This window comes from Amblyraja radiata, chromosome 4, assembly GCF_010909765.2.
Source record: "Amblyraja radiata isolate CabotCenter1 chromosome 4, sAmbRad1.1.pri, whole genome shotgun sequence".
In the NCBI taxonomy this organism is placed as follows: Eukaryota; Metazoa; Chordata; class Chondrichthyes; order Rajiformes; family Rajidae; genus Amblyraja; species Amblyraja radiata.
In genome coordinates, this window is record NC_045959.1 from 32,287,754 (window position 1) to 32,306,386 (window position 18,633).

The window sequence follows — 18,633 nt, forward strand, 5'->3', positions numbered from 1 at the left end:
GAGGAGACAGCTCGAGGGTTAAGGAAGGGGAGGAGACAGCAAGGGCTAGCAAAACCAAAGATTATAGAGCAGGGCAAGATAGACCACGCCTCCAAAATCCAATGGACTGACGTGTAGTACGTAACGGAACGTCACGGCCACCATTTGTTTATGCTAAACGCGACATCTTTGGTAGCGGGGATGTTCTACAATCTTCTCTTATATCAGGTCGCAGGGAAAAGCAAATATACTAGAGGCTCCTCTAGTATCTTTGGGGGAAGAGGACGTTTCCTCCACTCCTGAGTTGATCCAGGACTGATTCCCGGTCCCCCTGCTGCCAGATAAAGGCGACCGGCGGGAGAGCCTCAAGTGTCTGCCCGCGGGCAATGCTCCTCTAGTATCTTTGGTGTAATCCGTTCCAAAGATTGATCATCTTTGGTGTAATCAGTGTTGTAGGGAACAGTGTTTTATATAGCATCGATCATTTCACATATTTAGTTAAGATTATTGTAAATTTTATTCATGTTATTGTAAATTACAGCTCACTAAAATGGCGTCATGTCATACCCATGTCATACTACGCTTTTTTCGCAGAGTGGCGCATCTTGCTCTGCTCTATAATCTTTGAGCAAAACTGGGAGAATTCAACGCTAGCTAGGAGATATGCTAGCTAGGAGAAAGTGACAACAAAAAGCTTGCCTCCCAGCGGTATGAATATTGACCTCTAACTTCAAGTAACCCTTGCTTTCCCTCTCTCTCTCCATCCCACCCCTTCCCAGTTCTCCGACCAATCGGACTGGTCCCCCTGATTACATTTTATCTACTTTATTCCTTTGTACCTCAGGAGAGGGTGGTTTGGGTGGGCAGGGATGAGTCAACCAGGGAGTTGGAGATGGAACTGTCTCTGCAGAAGGCAGAAAGGGGTGGAGATGGGAAGTTGTGACTAGTGGTGGGATCCCGTTGGAGATGGCGAAAATGTCAGAAGATTATGTGTTGTATGGATGGCTGATGAGGTGAAAGTTAAGGATTATCTCCCTGTTGCGACTGGGGAGGAGAGGGGAGGGGGGAGCAAAAGCGGAGCTGCGGGGTACCAAGGAGACACGTGTGAGGGCCTCGTCTATGGTGGAAGTGGGGAACCCCCATTCCCTAAAGAATAAGGACATCTTGATGTCCTTGCATGGAACACCTCAACTTGGGCACAGATGTGGCGTAGATGTAGGAATTGGGACTAGAGGATAGTCTTTGCAGCAAGCAGGGTGGGGAGAACTATAGTCCAGATAGTTGTGGGAGTCAGTAGGTTTATAATAGATGTCAGTCGATAGTCTATCTTGAAAGTGAGATCAAGAAAGGGGAGGGAGCTATCGGAGATGATCCAAGTGAATTTGACTGCGGGATGTAAATTGGTGGAGAAGTTAATGAAGTCCATGAGATCTCCATGGGTGCAGGAGGTAGCACTGATGCAGTCATCAAGTTTGGGGATAGGGCCCAAACCGTTCCCTGCAACCGCAGGTGTCCAGGGACCCCGACAGTCCTTTCAGGTTAGGCAGAGGTTCACTTGCACCTCCTCTAACCTCATCAACTGTATCCATTGTTCAAGGTGTGGATTATTATACATCAGACCAAACGTAGACTGGGTGATCGTTTTGCTGAACGCCTTCGCTCAGTCCATCTGAACCTACCTGATCTCGTTTGCCGAACCCATTAATTCCCCTTCCCATTCCTACACTGACCTTTCTGTCCTAGGCCTCCTCCATTGTCAGAATGAGGGCAAACGAAAATTTGAGGAACAGCATCTTATATTTCGCTTGGGAGGCTTACAGCCCAGTGGTATGAATATTGATTTATCTAACTTCAAGTAACCCCGGCATTCCCTCTCTACCCCTCGCCCACCCACACCGGCTTCTCAATTTCACCCAACAATCAGCTACAAATGACCTGCTTCCTTAATCATTGTTACTTTTTTGCATATCTTTCATTCATTGTTTTTTCTCTCCCCACATCACCGTCTATATCTTTTGTTTCCCTTCTCCCTGACAAGTCTGAAGAAGGATCTCGACCCGAAACGTCATCCATTCCTTCTCGCTCCACTGCAACGTCATCTGTTCCTTTTCTCCAGAGATGCTGTCTGATCCACTGAGTTACTCCAGCTTTTTGTGTCTATCTGCACGAACAATGGCTTGGCGGCGAATTATGTTGCAAACATTTCAGTCAGTTGTCATAGTGTATTAATTGGTGCAGTGGAGTATGGGATAATCTGGCATGCAACGCAAAGCGTTTCTGACAAGACAAATAATCAGACAAAGAACGTTAAGAGCAATAAGCAAAATGTCTTAACAAATCAAACTTTAGTTGACACAAAACTCATGATGCAGCAGATAGCCTGTTGAGAGAGCATCATACAAAGAAAACAGGCACTGATCTTTTTCCTGTGCTCATGGAAGCAAAATGTGTTCACATCGAGTTGTTCAGTTTGACTCTCACCCGGGTTTATGCATGTTCTCTTGTTTTTAGTAAGACAAATGCATCCATATGACTTCCTGCAAATTATGTCGCACAGACAAGCTGTTCCATGTGTGTGTTCATGTCCTGATCCTTAAGGGCAAGCTTGAAGTGGTGAGATTTAGTGGGACAGCTGGGGCACGTTTCTCTGAAATTGCATTTGGAAATATGGAAAATAATATTCAGTTTTAAATTGTTATGGAACTGTCAAAACTAAATATAGTTAAACGGTAGAAAGGCAACTAGACATTTAAGAATCTAGCTTGATTTTATTAAAATCAAAAATTGGTAAACAAAAAGTAGGATAGTAAAATAAATATTTCAAATATAGACAGTAGCACAAAGTGGACAGGTGCAACAATGAAAACTAGAGCTTCCTGGTTAAGACAGACTACTAGGGTTGCCAACTATCCCGTTTTAGCCGGAACATCCCGTATATTGGGCTAAATTGGCTTGTCCCATATGGGACCACCCTTGTCCCGCATTTGACTGCTACTACCAGGTGCTCCTCAACTTACTATAGAAATAAGTGCAGAAGTAGGCCATACGGCTCTTCAAGCCAGCACCGCCATTCAATGTGATCATGGCTGATCATCCACAATCAGTACCCCGTTCCTGCCTTCTCCCCATATCCCCTGACTCCACTATCTGCAAGAGCCCTATCTAGCTCTTTCTTAAGTCTCCAAAGAACCGGCCTCCACCGCCCGCTGACACAGAGAAGTCTGCATCCTGGTGGCATGAACATTGAATTCTCCCAATTTTGTTAGCCCTTGCTGTCTCCTCCCCTTCCTATCTCTCCCTCAGCCCTCGGGCTCCTCCTCCTTTTTCCTTTCTTCTCCCTGCCCCATCCCACCCCCCATCAGTCTGAAGAAGGGGTTCGGCCCGAAACGTTGCCTATTTCCTTCGCTCCATAGATGCTGCTGCACCTGCTGAGTTTCTCCAGCATTTTTGTGTACCATCGATTTTCCAGCATCTGCAGTTCCTTCTTAAAGACGCAGAGAATTCCAGACTCGCAACTGTGTGAAAAAGTGTTTCCTCATCTCCGTTCTAAATGGCTCACCCCTTATTCTTAAACTGTGGCCCCTGGTTCTGGACTCCCCCAACATCGGTAACATTACGATGAGGTTACTTTAAATCGAAAATATAGTAAGTCGAAAATGCATTTAATACACCTAACCTACCAGCACCAGAGTGTTCAGGTTTGGACCGCCAGATGCTTGTGGGGTTTCATTCTCTGGGTGCGTTTTCCTCCTCCCCCTCCCTCTCTCTCCTCTTCAGTCCTCTGCCTCTGGGAGTATTTTTAATTTCCACGTTTCAATTATGAAATCTCTTTGGCGTCTCTCAACCCCCCAACCCCACTATCGCCCGTTTGGTCGGAGCGCTCACTAATTCCCTGAACACCGACGCCCCTTAAATCTCCCAAGCGCCAGCCCCCGCAGGAGCGAACAGATGGCGAACTGTCACAGCAGGTAGCAGCTCTGAGATTTTATCAACCGGCTCATCAGATCTGTTGCCGTTCAATGTCCATCTCGCCTCCTGCAAGATTCCTCACAAGTCCCTCCCTCGTTGCTTCCTCTCACGGAAAGGGTAACAGTTCTCTTCATCCCGGGTCTACACCATACCCACACCACGGTGGCACGCCACCTTTTGTCCCTTATTTGGTCACCTTTTGCCCCTTATTTGGTCACCTTTTGCCCCTTACTTGGGAGTGAGAAAATTGGCAACCCTACCAACTAATATCAGATACAATCACTCCATTCTTCTAAATCCCTTTTCTATTGTACCCGAGTTTGAACTGTATGTATAGAATATCAGATCTGTTTGGATCGTATGCAAAACAACGCTTTTTACTGTACCTTGGTACATGTGACGATAATAAACTTAAACCCAAATAGATGAAGATAAAAAAAGCTTATCACTTATTAGATGGGTAAAGTAGATGACAAAATCAAAATCTATCCCAGTGTAAATGTAAACATACACATTTCAAAATGGAATATTGAAATCCTCTCCGTCCTGCCCCTCTCCTAAACCCCTCCTCTCCCAATCTTCCTCCCTCTCCCCTGCTCTCTCCAGCCCCCATCTCTCCCAATCACCTGCTCTCCCCCATCTGTCCCCTCTCCGCACCCTCCCCCCTCTCTCAACCTTCCTCTCTCCGGTCCCTGCCCCCCTCTCCCCATCTCTCCCTCCACCACACCCTTCCTTCCCAACCCCTCTTCTCTCTGCTGTCCCCACCTCTTCCCCATCCCAATGCCCTCTCCCAACCCCATCCTCTTCTCTGACCCCTCCCCTCATCTCTCCCAAATTTCTCATCCATCTCTCACAAATCCCTCCTCTCCCCTGTCCGTCCCTTCTCCCCCTCGCAACCCCCTCCTCTCCCCCCCATCCATATCCCCTTTCCCCATCCCTCCCCTCTAGCAACCCCCTCCTCTCCCCGGCCCACTCTCTCAATCCATCCTCTCCGTCAAATCTTTTCTCTCCTGTTCATCTTCTCTCCTCCCTATCTCTCAAATCTCTCCTTTCCCCTGTCCGTCCCCTCTCCTCTCCCCATCTCTCCCAAATATTCCCTCTCCTAATTGCCTCCTCTCCCGTCCCTCCTCCCAGTCCATCCCCGCTCTCTCTCTCTCGCAATCCCCACCCCCGTTCTGCCCCCTGCTCCCCATCCCACCCCTCTCCACGTTCCGACCATCACCTACTCCCTCTTTCTTTCTCATTCCCTGCCCCAGTTTGTGTCACCCCTCAGGTACCCCCTCCTGCTCACTAACTGTTTCCCTCTGCAGCGAGTGAACATTTAACCCTTCCCTTCCACTCATGGTTCCCCTCCCACAATTCCCTTTATGTCCCTACTCCTCCCTCAGTAAACATCATTTACACTCTCCTGTTCTTCCAATTCTCTCCTTTAAAAAAAAATCCTGTTCCATTCCTCCTCCCCCTGCCCCCAACCTCTCTTTTCCATCCCATCCACCCTCCTCTTCCCCCCGCCTCCCATTTTGCACAAAGGAAATCCTAGTCAATATTGGGGATGCAGGGCTGCCAACTCTCACGCTTTCGGCGTGAGACTCACGCCCTGGAGCAATTTCTCACGCCCTCACGCTCACGACCGAGTTCTCACGCTGAGTTCAGTCCCTGCGCAATTTGTCCATTAGCGCCGCGTGCCAGGGATCTGTGCGGTCCGGGGAAGCGCGTCAGTTGGCGGCTGTGAGTGACGTTGCGCCTCTTCTCTTTCTTGGTTGGATGTGCAGCCGCCGACAACATGAAGCAGCCGGAGATGGAACTAACCAGGTGAATTGGTTGTAAAACATGGGGGGGGGGGAGGGGAGGAGGGGGGTGTTTCGGAATGGCCATGGATTATTAATTAAGTATAAATACGAGGAGTCCTCAGTAGTGTGCTTAGATCTTTTACAAACTGTTCCCAATATGCAATATACGGGTTTTCGGCCTGTAACCCGAAAAACCACAGGGTTTTTTTTCAATTCGCTTTTGCGGGGTCGGGGCAGGCGAGCCGACCTGAGAACTGCGGCCAGTCCCTGGGACGCAAGCTGAACTGGGAATGGCAGCCAGCCACTGGGCACGCAGAATGCCAACTTAATCATCATGGACAAATTGTGCCAGCCATGTACATGTTGCATAACTGACTCTATACAGATCTGAATGGGTTTAAAATTACCATTTAAGCCAAATTGCTCCCACTTTCCACATTTCGAATCTTGTATTTGCGCGGCTAGCGAGTCGCTCGCCGCAGCTTCGGCCATGGAGCACTCCGGACAGTGCGAGTGTCCCGGGCCGTCGGAAGCGCCGCTGCCGCGAGAGTCTCTGTGCCGAAGGGACAGACTCTCAAAGGGAGGTGGAGAGAGAGAGAGAGAGGGGAAGGAGACAGGGGGGAGAGAGAGAAGGGGGGTGAGAGGAGAGACAGAGGGAGTGAATGGAGAGAGAGAAGAGGGAGAGGGGAAAGAGGTAGGGGAGAAATGGGGGGGAGAGTGAGGTGGGAGGGGGGGGGGACGAAAGAGGGAAGAGACGCGGTGGAGAGGGTAGGAGATAATTGGAGAGAGGGAGAAGAGAGAGGGGTGGTAAAAGAGGGGGAAAGAGGGAGAGGGGGAAGGAGAGAAACGGGGAAAGAGCGATGGGGGGGCAAAGAGAAAGAGGAGATAGAGACAGGAGAAAGAGAGGGGAGAGAGTGAGGTGGGAGGGAGATATGGGAGAGAGAGAGGAGGGATGAGAGAGAGAGAGAGGGGGGGAGGGTGAGAGGAGAGACAGAGAGATGGGAGAGTGTGGAGAGGGAGAAAGAGAGGGGCGGGGGGGAGAGTGAGGTGGGACGGGGGAGAGAGGTGGGATGGAGAGAGGGGGAAGAGAGAGGGGGAGAGAGGGAGGAGAAGGAGAGAGAAGAGAGGGAAGGGGAGAGAAGAGGGAAGGGGAGAGAGTGAGAGGGGGGTGCAGGGGAGAGAGGGGTGAGAGGAGAACAGGGATAGAGGAGAGAGAGAGGGGAAAGAGATGGAGGGGAGAGAGAGTGCATCCTGGAGGACAACCAGTGGCTGCTGGAAGTAAGTACCAAGCACTGGGTAGAAACGGTGGAAGATTGTGGACTTCAAATGGGGGTGGTTGGAGAAAGCATCCTGCTTGCCTGCTAGATTTTCACTTACTGTAACTGCAGGAAAAATTTTCCCGATGTTGGGGGCGTTTAGAACCATGGGTCACAGTTTAAGAATAAAGGGGGGGCCAGTTAGGACTGAGATGAGAACAAACTTTCTTCACGCAGAGAGTTGTGAATCTGTGGAATGATCTGCCACAGAAGGCAGTGCAGGCCATTTTTCCCATCGATGAAAAATAAGAGTTATTAGTGTTTAAAAAATGTTGAGATTCTCTCTCCTGGAGGCCACACCCCTTTCAGATGGACTATAAAACCCGGAGGTGTGGAGGTGCCTCAGTTCCCTGCAAGATGGGGGAGCGAGAGGTCACCATTCTCAGTCCGAGCTGTGAATAACACTGAACACATGTCTACTAAACTGTGAGTGGTTTTACTGACTTGTCAGTGCACTTAATGTGGTTTGAAAATGTAGTTTGTAAATGCAAAAGTGTGTTTTGGTTTGAAAGCTGTGTTGCCTTTGGTTTGAAAGTGCTAAAGCTGTGTTGCCTTTGGTTTGATAGTGCTAAAGCTGCGTTGCCTTTGGTTTGAAAGTGCTAAAACTGCGTTTCCTTTGGTTTGAAAGTGCTAAAGCTGCATTGCCTTTGGTTTGAAAGTGCTAAAGCTGCGTTTCCTTTGGTTTGAAAGTGCTAAAGCTGCATTGCCTTTGGTTTGAAAGTGCTAAAGTTGTGTTGCCTTTGGTTTGAAAGTGCTAAAGCTGCGTTTCCTTTGGTTTGAAAGTGCTAAAGCTGCCTTGCCTAATTAAAGCTGCCTTGCCTAATTAAAGCTGCCTTGCCTAATTAAGGCTGCCTTCTATATAATTAAAAGTCTAATCTTGACCACTGTTTGTGCTTTATATTGATTTTAGAAATACCGCTACCACGTACGGCTGTGATTTTAGGCCATCTTACTCAGTCCCCCTCCGCTCATCAGGTGTCGAGGATTTTTCCCATCAATGAAAAATAAAAGAGTTATTAGTGTTTAAAGAATGTTGAGATTCTCTCTCCTGTCAGTCACGCCATGAAGGCCACGCCCCTATTGGTGGGAGGGGAGGGACTATAAAACTCGGAAGTGTGGGCGTGGCTCAGTCTCTGCAAGATGGGGGAGGGAGAGGTCACGACTCGCTGTCTTTAGTGGCCTTGCACCCTGCTTGAAATGGTATGAAACTGCACTTGAATTTGGTGGCCTTGCACCCGGCTTGAAATGGAATTTCAAGGAATAGCCGTGAGTCAACTGTGAGCCCACCAGCCGTGAATGAGTGAGCTGCCAGCACAACCGGCTTGAGTGACTGAGCCTCCAGCCCAAGAATCCATTTGGCCCACAATGTCCATACTAGCCCTCTGGAAACCAGTCCCTTCTGCACACAACAACCGTACTAGCACTCCAGGAATTGGTGGAGAGGTGGAATATTGCGTTGGGGGACCAGTCCTCTCGTGTGATGCTGGGACCCAACGGGTATAACTTAGTCTAGTATTTTATAAAAACTTAGAGTAACTCAGGCAGCATGCCTGGCGAACATGGATAAGCAGCTTTTCAGGTTGGGAGCCTTATAGAGACTGGTTGGGGGGGTGGGGTTGATAGGCAGATGTTTGGAGAAAAAACATTTGGCACCACTCCTGCCTCCTTTTTCTCACTCACTCTCACCCCCTCCCTCACTCTCGCCATCCCCCCTCTTTCACGCTCACTCGCCCGCTCTTCCTTACTCACTCTCGCCCCCTCTTCCTCCCTCCCTCACCCACTCTCGCCCCTCTTCTGCACTCACTCCCCCTCTTACTCACCCCCTCTGCCCCTCTTCCTTGCTGTCACTCGCCCTCTCCCTCATCCACTCTTCCTCTCTCACTTGCCCCCTATCCCTCATTCACCCTCTGCTCCACTTCCTCACTCCCTCTGCTCTTTACGCACTCACTCCCCCTCTTCCCCACTCCCCTTCTGCTCCTCTTCACTCACTCCCCCTCTTGGCTCCTCTTCACTCAATCACTCCCCCTCTGCTCCTCTTCACTCAATCACTCCCCCTCTGCTCCTCTTCACTCATTCACTCCCCCTCTGCTCCTCTTCACTCATTCACTCCCCCTCTGCTCCTCTTCACTCATTCACTCCCCCTCTGCTCCTCTTCACTCATTCACTCCCCCTCTGCTCCTCTTCACTCATTCACTCCCCCTCTGCTCCTCTTCACTCACTCCCCCTCTTCACCCACTCATTCACTCACTCCCCCTCTTCACCCACTCATTCCCTCACTCCCCCTGTGCCCCTCTTCCTTCCCTCACTCTGCCCCTCTTCACTCACTCACTCTCGCCTCCTCTGGCGGGTTGAACCGTAAACATCCGCTCGGTTTGAATGTCTTTGGGCGGGAAGCGGCCGCGCCGCCGCCATCTTGTGAAGCGCCGCTGTGTTTGTGCGCTCCGAGCGGGCTCTCGGCTGGTCGGGCGGGCGGGCGGTCGGTCGGTCGGTCGGGCCGCGGAGGCGAAGTCAGCCGCACGCCGGGGGCTGCGGTTCGTGCTCTTACTTTCAACCGTAAGTGACGGCGCAAGTATCCGAGCTGTAGTTCGCAGCTGCCGGCCGTACGGGTTCTATTTATGGTTGATGTTCGCGGACGTCAGCGCTTGTGGGCAGGCCCGGCCCTGGGCCTCGGGGTCTGTTTGCAGCCTGGCTGCCAGGACTCGGCGTAAGCCCGGAGAGAAGCTGAACAAACCCACGGGAGAGGATCGCGCCTCTTTCAGCTCGGCCAGAAACCCGGCGAATGCGCGTAAAATGGCGACAGTGGACGAGCCGCGGCCCTTGTCCCGACCTCGAGTTACCAGAGTGCCCGTTCTTCCTTCTTCTGAGAGGCGGCCGGGCCCGGAAGAAAGTGGCCGCTGTTTCATTGCGGCCTGGCCTGTGTGTTAACTTATTTTAGACCTGTCCCCTCCACTCGATGTCGGTTGTTACCCAGGTCGGTGTGAACGCCCGCTCCATTTCACGCCCAGTTTTCCAATAATTGCGGCGCTGCCATCATATGCGCCGTGATGCCCACATTTTGCGCGGCTCGCAGGCTGCGTCTTTAACCCCAAGCCCTATCCAGGCCAGTTTCAGTTTTTAAACATTGTTCCTTGTCCTATTAACAAGACTGAACTAGTTAGCATCTGGGGATCACTACTTTGACCTCACGTCCACGAGGTTCCCATTCTCGCTTTAAATTATTTTCGACATGACAACGTTAAAAAAAGATAATCCCTTGTCCTGATCTGTTACCCCATGGTAGCGCAGTTAAAGCAAACTCATTTAAAATTGCCAACTCCTTTTATGTAGGCAATGTCACGGAAGCACCTTTGTTCACGAAATGAGCAAGTAGCCAGCATGGAAATGTTTACATTTTTGCGTTGTTTACACTGACAGGATGGACATGATTTTCCGTAAGGCTTAAGTGAAAACCGTTTGTTTATGGTGTTAGTCTAAATTACTTTTGTCTTCTTAAAATAGGATTGACTATACTATATACATCCTTGTATGGAAAATCCGTTTATCAGGTCATCATAACCTTTAAACATGAAGGATTTGGTCAATAGCATGATTTATAGACGAGAATATTTTCTCTCAAATTTATTGCTCAAAACAATTCAAATATGAATTGTACTATTCGTGTGGGGGAAAGGGGGTTGGTAAAAGTGCTGTTGGTCCAGAGGGATTGAAGAAGGCTTGCTTTTCATCATAGTTTGGTAAATTCTGAGCAAGCTAATGATGCCAATATCACACTCTTTTGTAAATTTGGTAGAAGGTGTCTCGTGGGTGGGTGGTTGATGGATTTATTCTTTCCTTCACTTATCCAGGGGTTCAGTGTGTTCCCGATGCACACATGTAAGGTTATCAATACCATCCTGAACATTCCTTCTACAATTTGGATGGTCGTGGATGAATGATTCCAAAAAGTTAACTGGAACATTGAATTTCTTCAGAGATTCTGTATGACTCCTTTCCAGGACAGATTAGCATTGTGCAGGTGCTTATGCTTTGTGTGTTGAAGAAACGTTGACGTGACGAGTATTGTATAAGTGAGAAACCATTAGTATTTTTCTCATCAAAGTATTGGGTTTAAAAAAAATGTTTATCTCTTGGATTACTACTGCATTATGACTGGTTAAATAAATGGTTGTTGTGTAAACACTGGATACCTAAGGATGACTGTTTCTCAGATAATTTAATGTGCACACAAATTAATGGCAAGACTTAACAGCATTTATGTACAGAAAAATCTTGAGGTCCAATTCCATACCTTCTTAAAAGTAGCAGACTAGTAGATAACACTTTGAGGCATTGAATGTAACTCAGGATGTCATGTTGCAGCTATACAAATCTTAATAAAGGCTGCATTTGTAAATATATGTGGAGTTCGAATTGCCCCATTACAGGAAGGATGTGGGGGCAATGGAGAGAGTATAGAAGAGGCTAGCTGGATTAGGGGGTATTAGTATAAGGAGAGCTTCTGCCCAGGAAGGAAATGTCACAGACTAGAGGGAAGAGGGGAATGTTTAAAGAAGATATGCAGGGCAAGTTTTTTTCCCCACACAAGTGGAAGTAGACTTGAGAGTGGTGTTTAAGAAGCTTTTATGTAGGTACCTCAATATGGAGGTAAATGGATTGTGTGTAAACAAAAGGAATTGGTTTAATTTAACGATATGTTTCTCATAATTATGTTTTTGTCTAACTTTGTCAGTTACTTTGGGTGTTATTTACTTTACTTTAGACTTTAGAGATACAATGTGGAAACAGGTTCTTTTGTTCACTGAGTCTGCGCCGACCAGCGATCAACCCATACATTAGCACTATCTTACACACTAAGGGCGATTTACAGAAGCCAATTAACTTACAGACATGTACGTCTCTGGAGTGTGGTGGGAAACTGGAGCACCCAGAGAATATCCACGTGGTCAGGGAGAGAACGTCCAAACTCCGTACATTCAGCACCCATAGTCAGGATCGAACCCGGATCTCTGGAGCTGTAAGCGCAACTTTACCGCAGCGCCACTGTGCCATCCTTTTTGTTAAAACTATCCTGAGATTGAAAGGAATGCTCAATTCATCAGTTTTTTTCTAAAAGGAAAATAATATTGTGTTAGGGGTGGCGCAGTCGCGCAGCGGTAGAGTTGCTGCTTCACAGCGCCAGAGACTCGAGTTCTATTCTGACTATGGGTGCTTTCTGTAGGGAATTTATACGTTCTTCCAGTGACTGCATGGATTTTCTCCAGGTGTTTGGATTTCCTCCCACATTCTAAAGATGTGCAGGTTTGTTGGTTAATTGGCTTCTGTAAATTGCCCCTAGTGTGTAGGATAGGGTGGTCAATGTGGACTTGGTGGGCCGAAAGGCCTGGTTCTACGCTATTACCTCTAAGCTCAACTTAAACACATTTTTAAGTTAAGAACTAGACCAAGTGCAGACCCGTTGGGTCTGTTCCTCCAACCCCTGGTTGCGGTGGAAGGGCTGGGGGGGCGGCATGTGGCGTCACACGCACTAACCACCCCCACACACACGCTAACTACCCCCCCCCCCTGATATTATATTAATATTATTAAGAGAAGAAGGGGGGGTAGAGAGTGAGGGCAGAGAGAGAATGGGGAGAGACAGAGAGAGAGGCAGAGACAGAATGGCAAGAGACAGAGAGAGAGAGGGGGGTGGAGGGAAGGAGGAGAGGGAGGGTGGGGAGAGAGAGGGGAGGAGGGGGTAGGGGAGGGGAGAAGGGGGTTTAGGGGAGGGCAGGGGGGTGGGGGAGCGGGAGGGTGGAGAGAGAGAGAGGGGGGGGGAAGAAGGGAGGGAGGAGAGGGGGAGGGCCGTCCAGCAGCCGTCGGCCTCAGAGTGAGCCTCAGCTCCATGGCCTCGCATCCTCGGCACATCCTCTCTGTGCCCCTGGAGCCAGCCGGTTATCTCCGGGTCGTCACAGAGGACCGATTCCCGAACGCTTCAGACCTCGAGTACGGGGAGGGGGGGGGGGGGGGTTGGAGTGGGTGGGCGTGGTCCTGAGTGAGCCAGCGAGGCACGGAGCGATCTGAGGACGGTGAAAAGCAGCCGGGGGACCAGCCGATCATGGCTTCCGCCAGCGTGACAGAGCCGGGCCGGGGTGGGGGGGGAGTGGAGGAGAGCAGGGGGGGAGGGGGAGGGGGAGGGGGGTGGGGGGGGTTGTTGCTTCCGAACTGAACTCACTGTGGAATGAATGCATTAACGGAGCCATTCTGCTGCTGGATCCGAAGTTGCCCCTGCCGCTGACGGTAAAGTCTGTGAAAGCGGCTCCATCAGAGACTGTGAGGCCTTGCATCCTCGGCGCTTCTGACACTCCGGCTCTGTCACGCTGGCTGTTCCCCCGCTGCTTTTGAGTGAGTGGGGGGGGAAGGATTTTATTTTAAAAAGTACATTAAAATGTCCAAATGTTTTGAGGAGTGCATGAGTGAATGTAAAAGTGAATTCGCTAGCGAAATGGGAAAAATCACGGAGTTTCAGCGTGTGGTTTTGGCGGACCAAGGAATCAAATGCCGAATCTGACATACACCCACAAACACACACAGTTTTAATAGTATAATATAGATATGATATGATATGATGATTACAAATATAAAGCACAGTATAGATTAATATGTGTAATATTAGTGCACAAACGTGATTCTGATGGCCCAGTTACATTACTGTATTGCATCATCTTCATCTGCTAAACGTCTTGTTTTTCTCATCACAGTTCTTATATCCCCAGAGTAGCTACTATGTTCAGTAAATAGAAGGGTAGTGAATAAATGCGCGTCAAAGTATCTTGTTTCTTTTCCTTTTTAGTGGTGCAATTTCAATTACAGTACATCTGTTCTTTTCAAATCTGTGTTCTTGAGAACAGAAATTATTCAGTAAGTGGAATCATCAACAGAACACTCAGACAGTAAATTGACTCGGGTCATATTGCAATTTATCTTAATGTTCTGATTTGTGTTCGTGGTGCACAATCTTATTAAATAATGAAGTGCTGGTAAATCTTCTGATTATAAACTTATTTGTGTTGTGTAGGAGCTTGAGTGTATGCAAATTGAATATCACAGTGACTACTGATTCGGGTGACATTATTATTCTCACTTGGAATGCAAATACTGATTAATTTGTCAATCGAAGCCAGTGACAGAACTTCTTTTGGAAACTAGGGTTGACTTTACAGTGTCTTTGTAGCTATTCCCCACTCAATGCTTTCTGTTGCAATTATAATCAATTGGTGCCACTTTGGAATAAATATGCTTTTATCAGGTAAACCATATTATTAAATAGTCTCACTGGAATGTTTACTTGTAATGTTTTGTTTAAATAGACACTGTTTGCTGAATAATTTGATTGGATGTATTATCAGTGAACACACGGTATACTACAACTGTGTTTCAGAAATAATTAATTGGCTGTGTAATGCTTTGAGGTGTTACAAGGGGAGTTGAAATGAACTATTCTTTCTAAACGTATTCCCTTGCAGTAAATTAATGAACAAGGTAGCCAGCGTAGATTGAATAGAAATAGACCACAGTATTAAAAGATTCTTTTTTTAATATATTTTTTTATTAAAGGTAATCAATTACAATGCTTCAAACAACTTTATATCAAATTAATTCAATTTGCATTAAGTAAAACACTAGTAATACTTATCTACTATTTTTTTAGAAATAATGATAGAGAAAGAATAGAACAGTTATAAATCATTAAGAGAGTGATTAAATAATAATTTGATTATATATAAGAAAGAAAAGAGAAACGAAAAAAAAAAAAATTTTTAGTAACCACAATATGTATTATTAATAACACTACTACAAGTGATAGTATCAATAAAGACATATATGTAATTCCAATATAAAAATGAATTATTCTCACCAAATCCCGCAGGGTGCACGTCGAGCTGTGTTGCCAAGAACAGCTACTTCTCTAAATACTGTATATATGGAGACCATATCTGTTCAAAAGAATTATACTTGTCCAATAGGACAAATCTAATTCTTTCCAGATGTAACGTCTCCATCATCTCTGTTGCCCACATTTTGGTTGTGGGGGATAATGTTCCCTTCCAAAATTTCAATATGATTTTTTTTCCAATTATTAAACAGTAATCAAAGAAATTTCTTTGATTTACTGTAAGTGATAGATGTAAATCCGGAATTCCAAATATTATTAGCTTTGGGTTAGGGTCCAATTTAACTTTGATAACTTCAGAAATAACTTTAAAGATTTCTGTCCAGTAATAATTCAATTTAGGACATGTAACGAAACTATGTATTAAATTTGCCTCTGCTTTCTTGCACTTATCACAAATAGCGGAGAGATTCGGAAAAATACTATTTAATTTAGTTTTCGAATAATGTAACCTATATAATACTTTAAATTGTATCAGTATATGTCTGGCGTTTAATGAACACCGGTGTATTCGTTGTAGACTTTCTTCCCAGTTTTCTTTTGTTATAGCCAATCCCATTTCATTTTCCCATGCTTGACGATATACTTCCGTTATTGGATTCTCCTTATCCAAAATGATGTTATATATATAAGCTATTAATTTTTCTGTATTTGGATATAAATTAAACAGTTCATCTAACAATCCTGCTTCTTTATTTTTATAATCTTGTGTATTGGATTTAATATAATCTCTAATTTGTAAATACCTAAATAAATGTTGTGGAGACAATCCATAAATATCTTGTAACTCCTGGAATAAAAGAAATTTTCCTTTTCTATACAGGTGTTCTATCCTTGTAATTCCTAAATCATCCCATTGTTTAAACCCCCCATCTAATATAGCAGGTTTAAACGATGGATTATTCATAATTGGTAATCTAAATGAGAGATTATCCAAGTGTAGAGTCTTAACTATTTGTTTCCAAATACGTCTATTATTATATATTATTAGGTTGTCTTTATAATATTTTTTTTGTACTTCCGTTGGTGCAAAAATTATCGAACCTACATTGAAAGGTAGGCAGTCCTCCTTTTCTATATTTAACCATGTCGGTTCATGATCCATATTTACCCACCAGAAATTCATATTCTTAATCTGAACAGCCCAAAAATAATATAAAAAGTTTGGAAGTGCTAATCCTCCATTTATCTTAGCTTTGCATAGATGTTTTTTATTTATTCTGTGATTTTTATAATCCCAAATAAAGCTATTGACAATATTATCAATTTTTTTAAAAAAAGTTTTCGGAAGAAAAAAAGGAATAGCCTGAAACAAATATAACAACTGCGGTAGAAATACCATCTTTATGGCACTTATTCTACCAATCATGGATATAGGCAGTGTTTTCCAATATAAAATATTTTTTCTAAGTTTATCTAATAGTTGAGGATAGTTGGATTTTATTAATGAGTTATGAGTTTTAGTTACGTTAATCCCTAAATATTTAAGTTTGTCTGTAACTACTTTTAATGGGTATTGTTGTAATGTATTAAGATTTATTCCTGTTATTGGCATAATCTCGCTTTTATCCCAATTAATCCTATACCCAGAAAATGCACCAAACTTAGTTATAATGTTTAGCAGGTTGGGAATACTAATTTCCGGTTTTGTAATATAAATCAAAACATCATCTGCATATAAAGAAATTTTATTAATTGTTGTGTCAGTATTATAGCCATATATTTCAGGTTCAGATCTAATTTTTTCCGCCAATGGTTCTATCACCAATGCGAACAATAAGGGTGATAACGGACATCCCTGTCTGCATCCCCTAGAGAGTTTGAATTTGGCTGATAAAATTTGGTTAGTCAAAATTCTTGCCATAGGATTCGAGTATAAAATTCTTACCCATTTACAAAATCTATCCCCCAATTGAAACTTTTCCATTATATTAAATAAATACATCCATTCCACCTGATCAAACGCTTTTTCTGCATCTAGTGATATAACCGCTAGTTCCGTATCTCGTATTCTTTTTGAATATATAATATTAAACAAACGTCTGAGATTATGGGATGAGTAACGTTTTGGGATAAAACCTGTTTGATCATAATGTATTAATTTAGAGATCACTAAACTTAATCTCCTAGATAAGACCTTAGTTAATATTTTTTGGTCTGTATTTAAAAGGGCAATCGCTCTATATGATCCAGGATCTTCCAAATCCTTATCTACTTTAGGGATGAGTGTAATTGTGGATTCATTTAAAGATTCTGGTAATTTTCCTTGGTCATATGCATATCTATACATTATTTGTAATCTTGGGGAAATCAGATCTTGAAATTTTTTATAAAATTCTGCACTCAGGCCATCTGGGCCCGCTGCTTTTCCGTTCTTTAGCGAACTAATTGATTCTATAATATCTTTTACTGTTATTTCAGCATTTAACAATTCTCTACCTTCCTGATCTAAGCTATTGATTTGACATTCTTGTAAAAATATTTCCATACTATCTGTTTGTCCTGTTAGTTTTGACGAATAAAGATTTTTATAATATTGTAAAAATCTATCATTAATATCTTTTGGAGTAATTAATATATTTCCATACTCAGATCTAATTCCGTGTATCATCTTCTCATCTTCTAATTTTCTAAGCTGTCGTGCTAGTAATTTTTGTGTCTTATCTCCAAATTCAAAATACACTTGCTTAGTTTGTTGAAAAAGTTTAATCACTTGATTAGAATATATTTTATTTAATCTATATTTTACTGATGCAATTTTATTACTTAACTCTTTGGAAGGCTGTTTTATATTTTCATTATCTAGACGTTTTATCTCATTTTCTAAATTTTGTTCTATTTTTCGATTTTCTTTATTGAGATGTGCTTGTGCGGATATTATTGCGCCACGCATGAATGCCTTAAATGTGTCCCAAAATAGTGATGGAGAAGTTTCAGGATTATCATTAGTTTCAAAAAATAATTTAATCTGATCCATCACATATTTACAACAGTCATTGTCCTTTAATATCTGAGGGTTAAATCTCCAGGTAGTAGTTTTATTAGATATATCTTTTAATTTTATCTTAAATGTTAATGGCGCATGATCCGAGATGATAATATTATGATATTTTGCATCATACGTAAAAGGAAGTAATTTAGAATCTATTAAAAAATAATCTATCCTCGAATAGGTTCCATGTACGGGCGAGAAAAAAGAATATTCTCGTCCGGATGGATTATCTAACCTCCAGATGTCTTTAATATTAGATGTATTGATAAAAGCATTTATGAATTTACTTGATTTCGAGGCAGCTTTCCTTTTTGCGGATGATCTATCTAGATAATTATCTAAAGTACAATTTAAATCACCTCCAATTATTAAATTGTGTTGAGTGGATATAGGAATATTATTAAATATTTTCTTAAAAAATAATGGATTATCAAAATTAGGGGCATATATATTCATTAAAATTACCTTTTTTGAATATAATTCCCCTGTAATTATTACATATCTGCCTTCTTTATCCTCTATAATAGAACTTTGTATGAAAGGTATACCTTTGCGAATAATTATTGCAACTCCTCTAGATTTATGAATAAATGTAGAATGATACACCTTAGAAATCCATTTAGCTGTTAATCTATGTTGAGCATCTTTTTTAAGATG

At 44.2% G+C, this 18,633-nt stretch overlaps 1 protein-coding gene and 1 long non-coding RNA gene across 2 annotated transcripts in view; one reads left to right on the forward strand and one right to left on the reverse strand.

Moving 5' to 3' along the window:
- Positions 1 to 2,286: 2,286 nt before the first annotated feature.
- LOC116971986 lies at positions 2,287 to 4,353 on the reverse strand. Its single transcript, XR_004411677.1, has 2 exons — positions 3,660 to 4,353; positions 2,287 to 2,626 (listed from the first exon to the last, which is right to left on the reverse strand). It is a non-coding gene; the product is annotated as an uncharacterized LOC116971986 (long non-coding RNA).
- Positions 4,354 to 9,418: 5,065 nt separating this feature from the next.
- The window catches only part of rad21 (RAD21 cohesin complex component), a 65,678-nt gene continuing 56,463 nt past the window's right edge, over positions 9,419 to 18,633 (forward strand). Inside the window, exon 1 of the mRNA XM_033019213.1 lies at positions 9,419 to 9,607. The gene's annotated coding sequence lies outside the window, so the exon portion shown is untranslated. The remainder of the gene's footprint in view (positions 9,608 to 18,633) is intronic.